This window comes from Scyliorhinus canicula, chromosome 16 (genome assembly GCF_902713615.1).
Source record: "Scyliorhinus canicula chromosome 16, sScyCan1.1, whole genome shotgun sequence".
NCBI classification, from domain to species: Eukaryota; Metazoa; Chordata; class Chondrichthyes; order Carcharhiniformes; family Scyliorhinidae; genus Scyliorhinus; species Scyliorhinus canicula.
Window position 1 is genome coordinate 63,176,826 of NC_052161.1, and position 15,439 is coordinate 63,192,264.

General features: G+C 45.3%; 1 protein-coding gene across 2 annotated transcripts in view; it reads left to right on the forward strand.

Moving 5' to 3' along the window:
• Window positions 1-13,216: 13,216 nt before the first annotated feature.
• sgms1 (sphingomyelin synthase 1) overlaps window positions 13,217-15,439 on the forward strand; it is a 162,862-nt gene continuing 160,639 nt past the window's right edge. Inside the window, exons 1-2 of one of the 2 annotated variants that reach the window (XM_038821273.1) lie at window positions 13,217-13,373; window positions 13,682-13,732. The gene's annotated coding sequence lies outside the window, so the exon portion shown is untranslated. The remainder of the gene's footprint in view (window positions 13,374-13,681; window positions 13,733-15,439) is intronic. The other variant, XM_038821274.1, reaches the window with a different exon arrangement.

Below are 15,439 nucleotides of genomic sequence, written 5' to 3' on the forward strand. Positions count from 1 at the left end.
GACCTTGTAGGATGCCTTCAAATGGCTCTCGGAGATGAGGGCTTGACTGAACCTCAACTCAGTCTGGCTGGCAGCAGTCCAGGCTGACTGGCTGAGAAACAATATCAAGGGTGCAGGTGTAGGGCAGTGGTGGGAGCACAGATGCTGTCATCCTGAGAGGCGAGATGCTCCACAGTGATTATTACCACCTCCATGTGGCTACACTTCAACAAGCCTCTTAACCCGCTGGAGGACAGATTGCTGGAATGCTGTGAGAATCTCAATGCCATGTCGAGCAATGAGATCTACATCCATGATGCAACTCTCAGTTCCTGGATGACAAACAGTAATAGGTGGGAGATCGCAATTGGAAACAGCAGCGGTGATGGACCTGGTGCAGACTGAGCACAATGATCGAAGAATTAAAGCGGGAGAAAGATCAACATCTATATACCATTACTGAGGAAGGAACTGATTGGTGAGCAGTTGGTAAGTGCGTCTAGCTAATAGATAGGTGGCACAATGATTAGCAGTGCTCCCTCACAGCACCAGGGACCAGGGTTCAATTCCAGCCTTGGGTGACTGTGTGGAGTTTGCACTTTCTCCCCGTGTCTGTGTGGGTCTCCTTTGGGTGCTCTGGTTTCCTCCCACAGTCCAAAGGTGTGCAGGTTAGGTGGATCAGCCATGATAAAAACAAATTGTCCTTGGTGTCAAGGATGAGCTGCCCCTTAGTGTCCAAGGATGAGCAGGGGGGGAGTGGGCTGAGGTAGAATGCTCTTTCAAATGGCCCTCTTCTGCACTTTAGGAATTTTATGATTCCATGAACAGTCCAGAAAGTAAAGGTGTGGCACAGAATTGCAGCCCCATGGAATGCACATCCTGTTTCATGTGGGAACCCCTGAATGCTTCTCATTGGCCTGAACGACCACATGTGCTGGAAGCGTCACTGGCAAGGTGAGCTCAATCTCTGGGTTTTGGGGCTTGAGCTGCGGTTGATGTCATTACAAATCATCCAGGAGGCTGAGAGCTTCATAGGCAGCACATTTCTACAGGTGTTCACACTGCAGTTTGGAAATATATGGGCAGTGAGGGAATGGACGATTGTCAACATGTCAAGCAGAACCAGGCAAGGCCAGGAAACCCTAAGTGCATCCCACTCTCCAGTTCTGAATACTGGCAAGAGTGATGGTTCCTCTAGGGAGTACAGGCAGAACCAAGTCCATGGCACCACAAGTGGTACAGTTGCACAGAGAGGTCGGAAGAAGAGTGAAAGAGCAACAGTGGTAGGAGATTTCATAGTGAGAGGACAGACATGAACCTTTGCAGCCATGAGAGTGAATTTATGATGGTAGATTGCTTCCCTATTGCTGGAGTCAAAGATGTTTCTGAGCAGCAACAAGACATTCTGAGGGGAGAGCGTGAACAGCCAGAGGTCATGGTCCACATCAGAGCCAATGACTTAGGCGGGAAGAGAGATTAAATCCAACACACTGAGTTTAGGCAGTTAGGAGAGAGATTGAAAAACAGGTCTTCAAAGATAATAATTTCCAGATTACAACTGCAAATCATGTGGAGGTGAAACGAGAAAAAGGAGGATAGAGCTGATGAAACCTATGCGGAGAAATGGTGCAAGAAGGAGAGTTGGAGATTGCTGAGGCATTGGAACTGCTTCTGAGGAGATGGGGCCTGTATAATCCAGGTGCCTAGCACCTAAATAGGGCTGGGACTAATATTCCTGCAGTTCTGTTGAAGAGGGTTTGACTAGTTTGACAGTTTGACATTTAGACTAGTTTGACTAGTTTGCCAGGGTTATGGGAACCTGTGAGCAGATTCAGAAGGAAGAGATGGAAGGCAGAAAGCTAATAAGCGTGTTTGGAAGACAGATAAATCAAGGCTAGAAAATAGGCAGCAAGGGAGTTTGCCGCACTCTGAGGAATAAGGCAGATGAGCTGAGAGCACAAATTGACAATTGGGAATACAATGTTGTAGCTATTACTGTGACATGTCTGATAAAAGGGCAGCTGGAGAATGCAGGAATATTTCAATGGCCTAATGGTGGTTGGACTAGTGGCAAATAGCGAGTGGGCAAAACAAGGGCACAACATTTTTTCATTTCTTGTTATAACCTCAATGGAGATCTCGTGCTCTGTCTGGGATGCAATCACAAGGAACTATCACACTCGGCTAGTCCTGAGGAGGCTGGCAGCCGACAATGGGAACACGGACCGCCGTAAGAGAGCCCGGGGACATCCCTGGACATTCTCCTCCAACCAGGAGGAACAGAAATGTGACCAGCAGCCAGTGTGGGCCGCAACAGGCCGCAGAAACCAGAGAGTCAAGAGGCCCCACGAGCATCTAATTGCCCATCGACTCGCTAGGCGTGACCATCCCCCACGTGAAAGATACGGACAGCACCTACCGACAGTTATACTGCGTGGCTGTGCCAAGAGTAGCGCCCATCCAGTCTCTCCCTGCGGATTAATGGACACCCAATCTGCATGGAACTCGACACTGGGGCAGCAGTATCGGTAGTTAGTTGCTGTACGTTTGACCGCATTCGATCTGGCTTTAAATTGCTGACCTTGTCGGATACCAATTCGAGGCTGACCATTTATACGGAGAACCGCTGGCAATAGGGGTCTTCAACAGTTCTGGTCGAGTGTGGTCAACGGTCTGCAAACCTTCCTCTGGTGGTGGTCCACGGGAGCGGTCCGGGCTTGTTGGGGCGTGACTGGCTACGCCGCTTGCGGTTAGATTGTTAGCGGGTGTAGCACATGCACCCACATGGCCCTGAGGGAGTTCTGTTGAGGTTTCCATTGGTATTCCAGGGTGGCTTGGGCACCATCAAAGGAGCTGTGGCCTGAATAAGACTCATGACTCATGACTCGACCGCGCTACCGCAGTGCCCGATCTGTCCCGTATGCCTTAAGACCTAAGGTGGACGTGAGTTGGACCGGGTGGAGAACTTGGACATCATCCGCCCGGTACGGTTCTCTGAGTGGGCGGCGCCTGTCGTACCAACATGAACAGTATGCAGCAGTACACCATCCAACAGTGGTGACTATAAAATGACGGCCAACCATCTATCTTGACTGGACTGTTACCCGGTTCTCCGGATCGAGAACCTTTACGCGAAGCTCAGCGAAATGGCGTATGTTTACAAAACTCGACATGAGTCACGCGTACCTCCGGTTGACCTGGCCCTTGAGTCCAGATGCTTTGTCACCGTGAAAACACACAGGAAGCAATATGAATATACCTGCCTGTCCTTCGCTTATGCGATATTCCAGCGAGTAATGGAGTACATCCTGTGAGGCCTGCCCTGCGTGGCGGTCGACCTCGATGACATTCTGATCACAGCCTTGTCCGACGAGTACCTACAAAAACTGGATGAGGTGCTGGAGCGTTCTGAGGATGCTGGCATCTGCTTCCGGCAGGAGAAATAACCAGTGACACATCTCGGGTATGCGTACACCGCCGTGGCTTGCACCCAGTGGAAGAGAAGGTACAAGCAATTCGGTAGGATCCTGTTCCAGGTGGCCCAACCGAACTCTGTTCATTCTGGGGAATGGTAAACTACTATGGAAAGTTCCATTCAAACCTAGCCACCACTTTAGCCCCCCCTCCACCATCTTTGAATAAGGGGCAACACAAGGAGTGGGGCCGAGACTAGCAAACAGCTATCATCAAGGTGAAACAACAACATTCCTAGTCAAGACTGCTAACCCACTTTGACCCATCCCGGCCAATCCTATTGACTTACGACACTTTACCATATGGCATCGGGGCTGTGCTGTCCCATGAAATGGACGACGGATCTGAACATCCCATTGCTTTCACCTCAAGAACGTTGGCCGAAGCAGAGAAGCGGTATGTCCAGATCAAGAAGCGGCACATTAGCACAGTGGTTAGTAGTGTTGCTTCATGGCGACAGAGTCCAAGGTTCGATTCCCGGCTTGGGTCATTGTCTGTGTGGAGTCTGCATGTTCTCCCTGTGTCTGCGTGGGTTTCCTCCGGGTGCTCCGGTTTCCTCCCACAAGTCCCGAAAGACGTACTGTTAGGTAATTTGGACATTCTGAATTCCCCCTCAGTGTACCCAAACAAGCGCCGGAATGTGGTGACTAGGGGCTTTTCACAGTAACTTCATTGCAGTGTTAATGTAAGCCTACCTGTAACAATAAAGATTATTATTATTTATTAATACCTGACGATATGAGACTCCGCACTTGTAATAATAAACTTTTAATACTAGAGAGGATGTTTGGTGGCAATTGTTATTCTTGTTTTCAAATCCCATGCCTCACTGCTTTCTATATCTGTAATCTCCTCCAGCCGCGCAAGCCACCACCCGTGTTCCTCAGATTCTGGCCTCTTGACCATCCACAATTTTGGTCGCCTTGCCTTCTATTGTTAAGGGCCTAAGCTCTGGAGTTCCCTCCCTTATCCTCTCTGCCTCTCCACCTCACTTTCCCCATTAAGGCAGTCCTTAAAACCTACCTCTTTGACCAGGCGTTTGTGATTGATCTATTATCTTGATATGTGGCTTTGTGTCCATGGAATCCCTACAGTGTAGAAGGAGGCCATTCTACCAATCAAATCGCACTGCCCCTCTAAAACCCACTTGCCCGCCCTAACCCCGTAACCCCACGTAACCTACACATCTTTCGGGGCAAGTGATCATGGACAATCCTCATAACCTGCACATGTTTGGACTGTGGGAGGAAGTCGGAGCACCCGGAGGGAACCCACGCAGACACAGGGAGAATGTGTAAACTCTACACAGACAGTCACCCAAGGCCAAAATTGAACCTGGGTCCCTGGTGCTGTGAGGCAGCAGTGCTAACCACTGTGTCACCGTGCCATCTCATCATACTTTATGCTCCTGTGAAATGAATTTGGACGTTTCATTATTTTAAGAGTGCGATATAAATATAAATTGTTGCTGTTTTTGTAATGACGCAACTTGGGCTGGATGTTCACTGCTGACTCAGGGACCTAACCTCTGCAAGGGTTCCGAGTCACAACCCTGTGACCAAGCGGTGTTGCTCTTGTGACGATATGTTCAAATGTAAATTGTTTAATTACCCAGGAGGTAGGATCAGTGCCCAACTAGAGAGCACTTTTAAGAAGCAAGAGCTACCTGCATGGCACCAGAAGCAAAGGCAGGGGGCAGCCATGTTGAAGGTTGCCGCTTCTTTGGCGAAGAGAGCAGGCATGTCTGCAGAGAGTCGGCTAACCCATGCCAAAGCATAGGGGCCATTATGGAAGAGCACTGGAACCAGCACAAGGCTATCTGGGAGGGGTCAGTCGTACATCTTTTCCTTTTATAAATCGAGGTGGAAAGATTTTCTGGTGATCTGACAGCAAACCCATCAGCTGTGCTTTATCAAGTCTGATGTTACTTGCGGCTCACCTCTCTCTGTCGCACTAACTTCCAGTGTCCTTTGAAAATCGTTCCACTCAGCCTGAGCCACTCTCAGATCAGACCTCCCCCAGTAAGGCCCACCTCAGCAACTGCTTGTTCTTTAAATCTCCAAAGCCCTGTCCATTCTATTCACTTACTTTCAAACGGAAATTAATCTTCACAAGCATCCTGTTCCTGCCCACACAACTTTGTTCCTGTCATCCCCTGTGCCTCACAAAAACAGCTGCCCCTTTATGGCGAGGCACTGTGCAAAGGTATGAAAACCGTAAGGTTTCCTTTTGAGTTTTTACTCCCATGGCAACCCAGACCCCACGGGCATATCTCTGAGCGGGGATGCCTCTGGAATTCCCAATTTTACCTTACTTTGAGACAAAACCATCTTGTCCAGCATTCCTAACAATTGTGCATGGTACACACTGCTGTCATGGTGTTGGAGGGGGTGAATGTGAGAGGGTGGATGCGATGCCAATCAATGGGGTCTGATGGTCTGATCTGTTCTGGATGGTGTTCATCTTCTTGAGTGCATTTGGAGCAGCACCCATCCAGGCAAGTGAGGGGTATTCCATTTGCCTCGTGGATTGTGAAAAGGCTTTGAGGAGTCAGAAGGTAGGTTATTTGCCTTAGAATTCTCAGCTTCTGACTTGCTCTTGAAATATTGTACTTAAATAGTTGGTCCAGTTAAATTTCTTGTCAATGGATCTTGATGGTGGGGGAATTTAATATTTGTAATACCATTGAAGGTCAAGAGCAGATGGTTAAATTCACTTTTGTTCGAGATGGTTATTGCTTGGCACTTATGTGGCATGAATGTTACTTGTCACTAACTAAATATTGTCTTGGTTTTGCTGCATGTGACATGGACTGCTTCATTACCTGGGGGTGTTGTGAATGATTTTGAACACTGAAGCATCAGTGAACATCTCCATTTCTGGCCTAATGATGGAGAAAAGGTCACTTATGAAGCAACTAAAGGTGATTGGCCCTTGGACACTGGCCCTCGGAACTCTTGCAGTGATGTCTTGGGGCTAAGATTATTTACCTTCAACAACTACCTTGTAGGGCAGCATGGTGGCACAGTGGTGAGCACTGCTGCCTGACAGCGGCAGGGTCCTGGGTTCAAGTATGGCCTTGGGCAACTGTCTGTGTGGAGTTTGCACGTTCTCCATGTGTCTGCATGGGTTTCCTCTGTGTGCTCCGGTTTCCTCCTACAGTCCAATGGTGTGCAGGTTAGGTGGATTGGCCATGCTAAATTGCCCCTTCGTGTCCAAAAGTTCACCTGAGGAAGGAGCAGTGCTCCGAAAGCTAGTGTTTGAAACAAACCTTTAACCTGGTGTCGTAAGACTTCTTACTGTGTGTGGTGAATGTGTAACCACTATAAATGCACACTGTACATTACTGTGTCCCTGTGGATTGGATTGGATTGGATTGGATTTGTTTATTGCCACGTGTACCGAGGTACAGTGAAAAGTATTTTTCTGCAAGCAGCTCAACAGATCATTCAGTACATGGAAGAAAAGGGAATTAAACAAAATTCAAGAAAATACATGAGAATACATAATAGGGCAACACAAGATATACAATGTAACTACATAAGCATTGGCATCGGTTGAAGCATACAGGGTGTAGTGTTAATGAGGTCAGTCAATAAGAGGGTCATTTAGGAGTCTGGTGACAGTGGGGAAGAAGCTGTTTTTGAGTCTGTTCGTGCGTGTTCTCAGACTTCTGAATCTCCTGCCCGATGGAAGAAGTTGGAAAAGTGAGTAAGCCGGGTGGGAGGGATCCTTGATTATGCTGCCCGCTTTCCCCCGGCAGCGGGAGGTGTAGATGGAATCAATGGATGGGAGGCAGGTTCGTGTGATGGACTGGGCGGTATTCACGGCTCTCTGAAGTTCCTTGCGGTCCTGGGCCAAGCAGTTGCCATACTAGGCTGTGATGCAGCCCGACAGGATTTTCTATAGTGTATCTGTAAAAGTTGGTAAGGGTTAATGTGGACATGCCGAATTTCCTTAGTTTCCTGAGGAAGTATAGGCGCTGTTGTGCTTTCTTGGTGATAGCGTCGACGTGAGTGGACCAGGATAGATTTTTGGTGATGTGCACCCCTAGGAATTTGAAACTGCTCACCATCTCCACCTCGGCTCCGTTGATGCTGACAGGGGTGTGTACAGTACTTTGCTTCCTGAAGTCGATGACCAGCTCTTTAGTTTTGCTGGCATTGAGGGAGAGATTGTTGTCGTTACACCACTCCACCTGGCTCTCTATCTCCCTCCTGTATTCGGACTCGTCGTTATTCGAGATCCGGCCCACTATGGTCGTATCGTCAGCAAACTTGTAGATGGAGTTGGAACCAAGTTTTGCCACGCAGTCGTGTGTGTACAGGGAGTAGAGTAGGGGGCTAAGTACGCAGCCTTGCAGGGCACCGGTATTGAGGACTATTGTGGAGGAGGTGTTGGTGTTCATTCTTACTGACTGTGGTCTGTTGGTCAGAAAGTCAAGGATCCAGTTGCAGAGTGGAGAGCCAAGTCCTAGGTTTTGGAGCTTTGATATGAGCTTGGCTGGGATTATGGTGTTGAAGGCGGAGCTGTAGTCAATAAATAGGAGTCTGATGTAGGAGTCCTTGTTTTTGAGATGCTCTAGGGATGAGTGTAGGGCCAGGGAAATGGTGTCTGGTGTGGACCGGTCGCGACGGTATGCGAATTGAAGTGGGTCAAGGCGTTCCGGGAGTATGGAGGTGATGCGCTTCATGATCAGCCTCTCGAAGCACTTCATTACAACTGACGTCAAGGCCACCGGGCGGTAGTCATTGAGGCATGTTGCCTGGTTCTTCTTTGGTACCGGTATGATGGTGGTCTTCTTGAAGCAGGTGGGGACCTCGGAGTGGAGTAGGGATAGGTTAAAGATGTCTGTGAATACCTCTGCCAGCTGGTATGCGCCAGCTCTGAGTGCACGACCAGGGATCCCGTGTGGGCTCTATCTGTGAGCCGCTGCGCGGCTCTGCCCACAGGGGGAGATGAGGAGCATGTACAGGGCTCCGCACTTGGCTCTGCCCCCAGCAGGAAGTATAAGTGCTGCAGTCCTGCGAGTCCGCCTTCAATTCAGCATAGTCGCAGGCAGGCTCAGTTGTAAGCTGATTAAAGCCACAGTTTACTTCAACTCGTGTCTCTGAATGAATTGATGGTCGCATCACTGTGCTCACCCCAGTCCAACGCCGGCATCTCCACACCATGTCCAAAAGTTAGGTGGTGTTATGGGGATAGGTCGGGACTGTGGGCCGAGGTTAGGGTGCTCTTTCGGAAGGTAGGTGCAGACTTGATGGGCCAAATGGCCTCCTTCTGCACTGTAGGAAATCTATGTTCTATACCTTTCTTTGTGCTTGGTATGACTCCAATCAGTGGAAACATTTCTCCCTTTCCAATGGACTTCAATTTTACTCAGGCTCCTTGAAGCCAAACTCTGTCAAATCCTGTCAAGGGCTGTCCCTCCTATCTCAAAATGAGATGTAATGAAATCTGGAGCATTTGCTGCTTGTCCAAAGTTTCTGCACAATTTACGTGTAATTAACAGTAAGCACCTTTAGCCTCACTCTTATTTTGACAGCTAATTTTGACCCAATATTCTAACTTGCACAAGATGCAGATAAATAAATGGATCCAACATCATACTGAAGGCACTTTTCAGCCATTGATGAAATAATCAAAAAAAATCTAAATTTTGAGACAAAGTTGGATTTACCGATCATGTTAGCATCACATAAGTGCTAAAAGCTTTCTCTTCCTTTTGTTGTCATTCTTCAGCTCCTCTTCCAATCATTATGTCAAATAAACAGTGGAATGTTTGTGGCAGAGTATATATCTAGTTGCTTCTACAAGGGAATGATGGATGTGCAAGCAAGCAGCCTATCCCTTTTATTGCCTTGTGCCTCTTCACCTGTCACATGTATGTCTTTATAGCAATCGCATATTACAGTTGAGTGTGACAAGGTTCTCACCTATTTAATCTGAGTTTTTAATACTTATCAGTTTTTTTTTTGTTACATTTTCTGTTAGGATTTTGTTCCTGTAAATGGAGAATACAAAGAAATGAATGCACAGAAATGTCCAAATAGTATCCTGAGAAACAACATCTGTCTGATCAATTGGTCCACTCGAGACATTCAAAAGACAAAAAATCCAGGGACTTCATGATGGGAGCCTGACGTTTCACATTCACAGGGCTCAGAGTAGTATAAAAAACAGCCTGTGAGCAGAACAAAATGCGAAAGGGGCAAAGAATTTGGGGATATCGAAACACCAAAAATAAATGCAGGACTACAAAGACAATTGATATTAAAGGGAAGAAGGAAAATTGAAGGAGGAGTCAGGTACTTTTGATAAGGTAGCAATCAAGCTATCGGTTTTGCTGACGCTTTAGGAAAAGTTTCAACATGGAGATTTCCTCCGACTGTTCTGACAGTGTGTCATTGCAAACATAGCAGAAACATGTTAGGATAGCATGGTAGCACAAGTGGATAGCACTGTGGCTTCACAGCGCCATGGTCCCAGGTTCAATCCTCCGGTGGGTCACTGTCTGTGCAGTCTGCACGTTCTCTGTGTCTGCCTGGGTTTTCTCCGGGCGCTTCAGTTTCCTAACGCAGTCCAAAGACGTGCAGGTTAGGTGGATTGGCCATGATAAATTGCCCTTAGTGACCAAAAAGGTGAGGAAGGGTTATTGGGTTATGGGATAGGGTGGAAGTGAGGGCTTAAGTTGGTCGGTGCAGACTCGATGGGCCGAATGGCCTCCTTCTGCACTGTATGTATGTTCTGTCTCATGTTATTTCCTGTTAAACTGTGTTCTAAAGTATGGAAATAGCAATGGAAATGGAGGGAACCTTTCCTGCTGTATTTAGGCTTCTTGGTGAAACATAGCAACAAGGATAAATCCTCCCCTCCCATTTGATCAAATTATATCCTCTGTTGCTTTTACCTGGTCATGCACCCTCACTGTTGTGGCACTGCCTATATGTTTTCCAAACCAATCCCAAGTTTTAATGCCAGTACACAGAATGAAAACTATTGACTTGATTATAGCAAGTACAAATCTACAGGAAACAGAACCTCAAACTTGAACCCATAGAGCTCCCATCTCTGCTGTTTATGATACCATCTGAAGTCACTGACAGTGTATTCACATCGCAGCCTTGGTGCTGCTGAGTTTCCATATTGATCTGACACTAAGGGAAATGAGGATGAAATTAGTTTACATTCATAGCATGCTAACGGGTTTGGGGCAAATTGGCAGTCCATTTTACACCACCCTCCATTTTGCTTTCAACTGAAATAAACAGAAAAGAGAATCAAGCATAGTGCAGAAGCGCAGCCAAATCTTTATTAGCTTTTCTTTAATTTTTTTTACAGTAACCACTTCATTTTATCAATAAAGGGGCAATTTAGTGTGGCTAATCCATCTACCCTGCGCATCTTTGGGTTGTGGGGCGAAACCCATGCAAACATGGGGAGAATGCTCAAACTCCACACGGACAGTGACCCAGAGCCGGGATCGAACCTGGGACTTCGGTGCCGTGAGGCAGCAGTGCTACCCACTGCGCCACACTGGTGCCCTTTTATGAGCCTTTTGAATGTTGCTTCATGACTTACGAGTCTGTGGAATAGGGTTAAGGCCGATCTACAGAGCTGGGATAGCCTCCCTTTATCTTTGGCTGCCTAGTTCAATTGGTGAAGATGAACATTCTGCCATGGTTTAGAGCAGGGGTGGGCAAACTACGGCCCGCGGGCCGGTCTTTCTGCGGCCCACCAAGATCAAGTCATAAAAAAAAAAAAAAAATTTTGTTAAAAATAGTTTTTTTTTATTTTAAGGTTAATGGGGGGGGGGGGGGGGGGGCTGTTGGGTTACTGGTATAGAGTGGATACGTTGACTTGAGTAGGGTGATCATTGCTCGGCACAACATGTGTTTCATATGAAGTTTCTACTTTAAAATATTAATTAATAAAAATTAATTGCTTTTTTTTCTTTAAAAACCTTTTATTTTGGCTATTTAAAATATTAATTATTTTACTTAATATACTATGTGGCCCTTTAAAATTGTGAATTTCTGAATGTGGCCCTTGCACGGAAAAGTTTGCCCACCCCTGGTTTAGAGGCTGGGAGGACAATGGGGTGGAAGGAATGAAGGATTTGTTTCTGGAGGGGCGGTTTGCGAGTTTAGAGGAGCTGTTGGTGAAGTTTGGGCTTTCACAGTCGGAAAATTTTAGGTATCTGCAGGTGCGGGGCTTGGGGAGGAAGATTTTTCCGTAATTCCCGGTAGTGCCTCCATTGTCGCTGGGAAAATCACGCATTATGTGGTTTTTCCAGTTTCTCTGATTAGATTCTTGAAAAATTGATGTCTGGAGGAACATGGATAAATGCTATGAACAAAATTCTATCACCTCCTGTCACATGTGGCAGTAAATGAACAGAACTAATGAATGGCTACAAGGCCTGACATCTATTTATTGGATCCCTTTACAATAGAAATGGCCCCTTTGAAGATTACCTTTAACAAGCAGGATCTGAAGAGACTAATATCTCACAAAATAAATGATGCTGCCAATATCTCTTCCCAATGCCACTGACATTGTCCACTTGTCTGTCTTTAAAATCTGACAACCTCTGGAAAGTAGATTTTTAGACTGATTAGTTCACATAAAATCTCCTTGGCGAGGGTCCTATGGAAACAAACAATGCACTGTGCTTTGGCAGCCATAGTATTAAAGCGTTGAAAACACATTTGATTACACATTCACAATGAATCAGTTGACAAGGTGACTGGTGAATTCAATAGACAAGGGGCTCACATGGATATTTATTCAATCTAACAGTGAACAGGTTATTTGTGTAGTGAACAGGCCATTCGTGGACTATCTTTGCAGCATATAGACTCATATGGACCCACCTGGCTGATGCAATTTTTAATATGAAAGTGGCTGAACTATATAAAACCATATAAAACCAAAGAAGGAATTCTGGTTTTCTCATAACCTGCATAGACTGACTCTATTAGAAAGAACCACAATGCACCATTGTGGTGATATGCGTGTACAAATCAATGTATATAGTTGCCTATCAGTGCACATAGTTATCGGTACAGCCTCCAGCCAGCAGGTGGCATCATAGATCTATCACGCGACTCGGGGCACTCGCCAGTTGGTAGTGAGCAGAACAAGAAGACAGTTGCACTTAGAATAGCTCCAGGAGAATTCAATGAATTAATTTAGTAGCCATTGTCTGGATTATAGTTCATTATTTATCTTTTCCACGTGTTTGTTGATAAATCATCTTATTAGTTAAAAAACTATATGTTCTATGTACATTGTTACAACGGTTATATCACAGAGCACAACAACTATGACTATGGATTTGGCACAACATTGTTTGAAGTATCATTCAACTTGTACCTTAACTTTAAGATTAAGAACTGATTTTTTTTTACATCATTTCAGCACAGCCAATGATAATTTGATGGTCAAAGCAATCTTCGCAGCAGAACAATAATTTGGTTTCGGAATTCCAACAGCTAATTGGTTTCAACTCATTACTTTTAACAATGCAATACAGACCCAAGATGTCACAATCTTAGCGGTATTTGTTTTGACCATGTAAAGGTAAAATTCAGTATGTATCTCACAGTTAGCTTTTCACAAGTTTCATCGCAAGGCAGCAACCAGTGATGTAACAGAAAACAATCATGCAAAGCCAATTGATGGCGTTAGCCTATCAGCATGATAGCTGTGACCTCTTTTATCAGATAGCAGTTTAGCTGCTGTATTGAAACAGTTCCGCCGTCTATTGCAGGCCATTGCTGTCACTATTCGGTTAAGTCTTTCGACAATCATCTGCAGTCAGCCCTTTCTTGGTTCAACAGCAATTTGCTCGTTCTGACTTCTGGCTATCACCTTGCATCTCCAGTTCCTGTTACATTTCAAACTAGAAATTACTGGTGAGTGAACACTTCACACATTCACATGATATTTCTCTTCTAATTAGCTCCTTTAATAGAAACATTAACCCATTTATTTAACCAGGTTAAAACCTCCATTAATATAGGGGACATGGTAATATTCTTGTGCTAAAGTGTCTGTACGCTAAAATGACAGTCAATTTTAAATTTATATTTTGTTAGCGTTACGGTACTTGTACAATTCTGCATTTTATTAAAATGTTCCTTGCACTTTTCAAATCCATGTGCATACGTTGTAAAATGAAACTAAATGAAAATCCTTCTATTTAAATGCTGTAACTTATCAGGATTAAAGGATTACTCCAGGCAATCTGATCAGTCAACCTCTCTCCATCAAGGTTAGAATTTCAATTACTACATATTAGTGGCTTTGAGCACAGCTAATTTTGTTGGCACAAAATCTTGAAGCTCTGGTGCAGAAGCTGATCTTTATGTTAGTAAACCTCATTTTTATTTGTGGTGTTGTCAACTGCCATGCCCTTTGATGATAATAGACGTGTTTTATTTAGAAGTGCCAGATATGTGCAACTTCCAGTTTTTTGCTCCAGGCAATAGGACCTATTTCCTCAAATTTCCTGCTTTAAAGGTTAACGAAACTACCATTGATATCGAGATAAAGGTTGTGACTTAATGCTCCAGGTCCACTGCTTTGCAGAAAGTGAGCACCTACTAGGCATTCAAGCACCAGTATCAGGGTGAATGATTTGTGGTCCATGCAATTTTCCATTGTTTATTACAAATTAAACTGGAGCATGTGATCGTCAAAGCATAAATCTTGCAAAGCCACGTATAAAATGGAATTTGACTTATTTCATTTGTTTAAAGTTCACTGTTTCAAGGTCCTGTGAGAAAAAAAAAGTTGTTGAACATAACTAAGCAGCGATGTTACATTCAACAATAAGTCCATTCACTGGTACTTTAAACAACTGACTCTTGTTCAGTTTTGGCCACTGCACCTCAGGAAGTATATGTTGGGCTTGGCAAGGATGCAGTGTGGATTCACCGGAAGGTTACTTTAATAAGGACACAGGGAGTCCAAACTGAGTAAAATGAGAACAGTTTTATTTACACAAATGATACATGCACTACCCAGTACATCCCTACGGGGATCCTCTCTCTCTGGTCAGTGCCTCACTGGCCAACCTTATATACATGGGTTAACTGCGATACATCACTCCTAGCGGAGGAGCTCATGCTCCACAAGGAGCGCCGGGAGGACAATCATTCCCACCCCATAGGTCCCGTGTGGGAAATTAGTTACCACAGCTGAGATGTTTAAATTATGTGATCAGGTTGCTTCAACTGGGCTTGTATTGCTCTCAGTGTAGAAGGTTTGAGGGTGATGTGATTGAGGTGTTTAAAATATTAAAATGGTTTGATCAGATAGATGCACAGAAATTATTTCCACTCGTGGGGTGTCAATAATAAGAAGCAAATTGGAGCCAAGCCAATCAGAGTGAAATTAATGACCACTTTTCACACAAGGATGTTAGAAATTTAGAACTCTCTACTCTAAAATGGATGTGGATGCTAGGGTCCATCAAAGATGTCACAACTGAGATCAACACACATTTTGTACCAAAGGATCGATGAGGGGGCAGCACGGTGGCTCAGTGGGTAGCACGGCTGCCTCACGGCGCCGAGGTCCCAGGTTCAATCCCAGCTCTGGGTCACTGTCCGTGTGGAGTTTACACATTCTCCCCGTGTTTGGGTGGGTTTTTCTCCCACAACGCAATGATGTACAGGGCAGGTGGATTGCCCCTTAAGTGGAAAAAATTGAATTGGGTACTCTAAATTTAAAAAAAAAGGATGTAAGAAGCAAAATGGAGTTGCAGATAACCATGATCTTATTGAATGGTGGACCAAACTCGAGGGCTGAATGGCCATATTCAATGTTCTTGCATTGCTTTAAGCCTATGAGTTTTTCAGCATAATAATAAGTCTACAATTCACACATTGGGTGGGATTCTCCATTTCAGAGACTAAGGGCTGACGCCATAACAAAATCGGTGGACTTCTATGACAGCAAAATTGGCGCCGGTCCT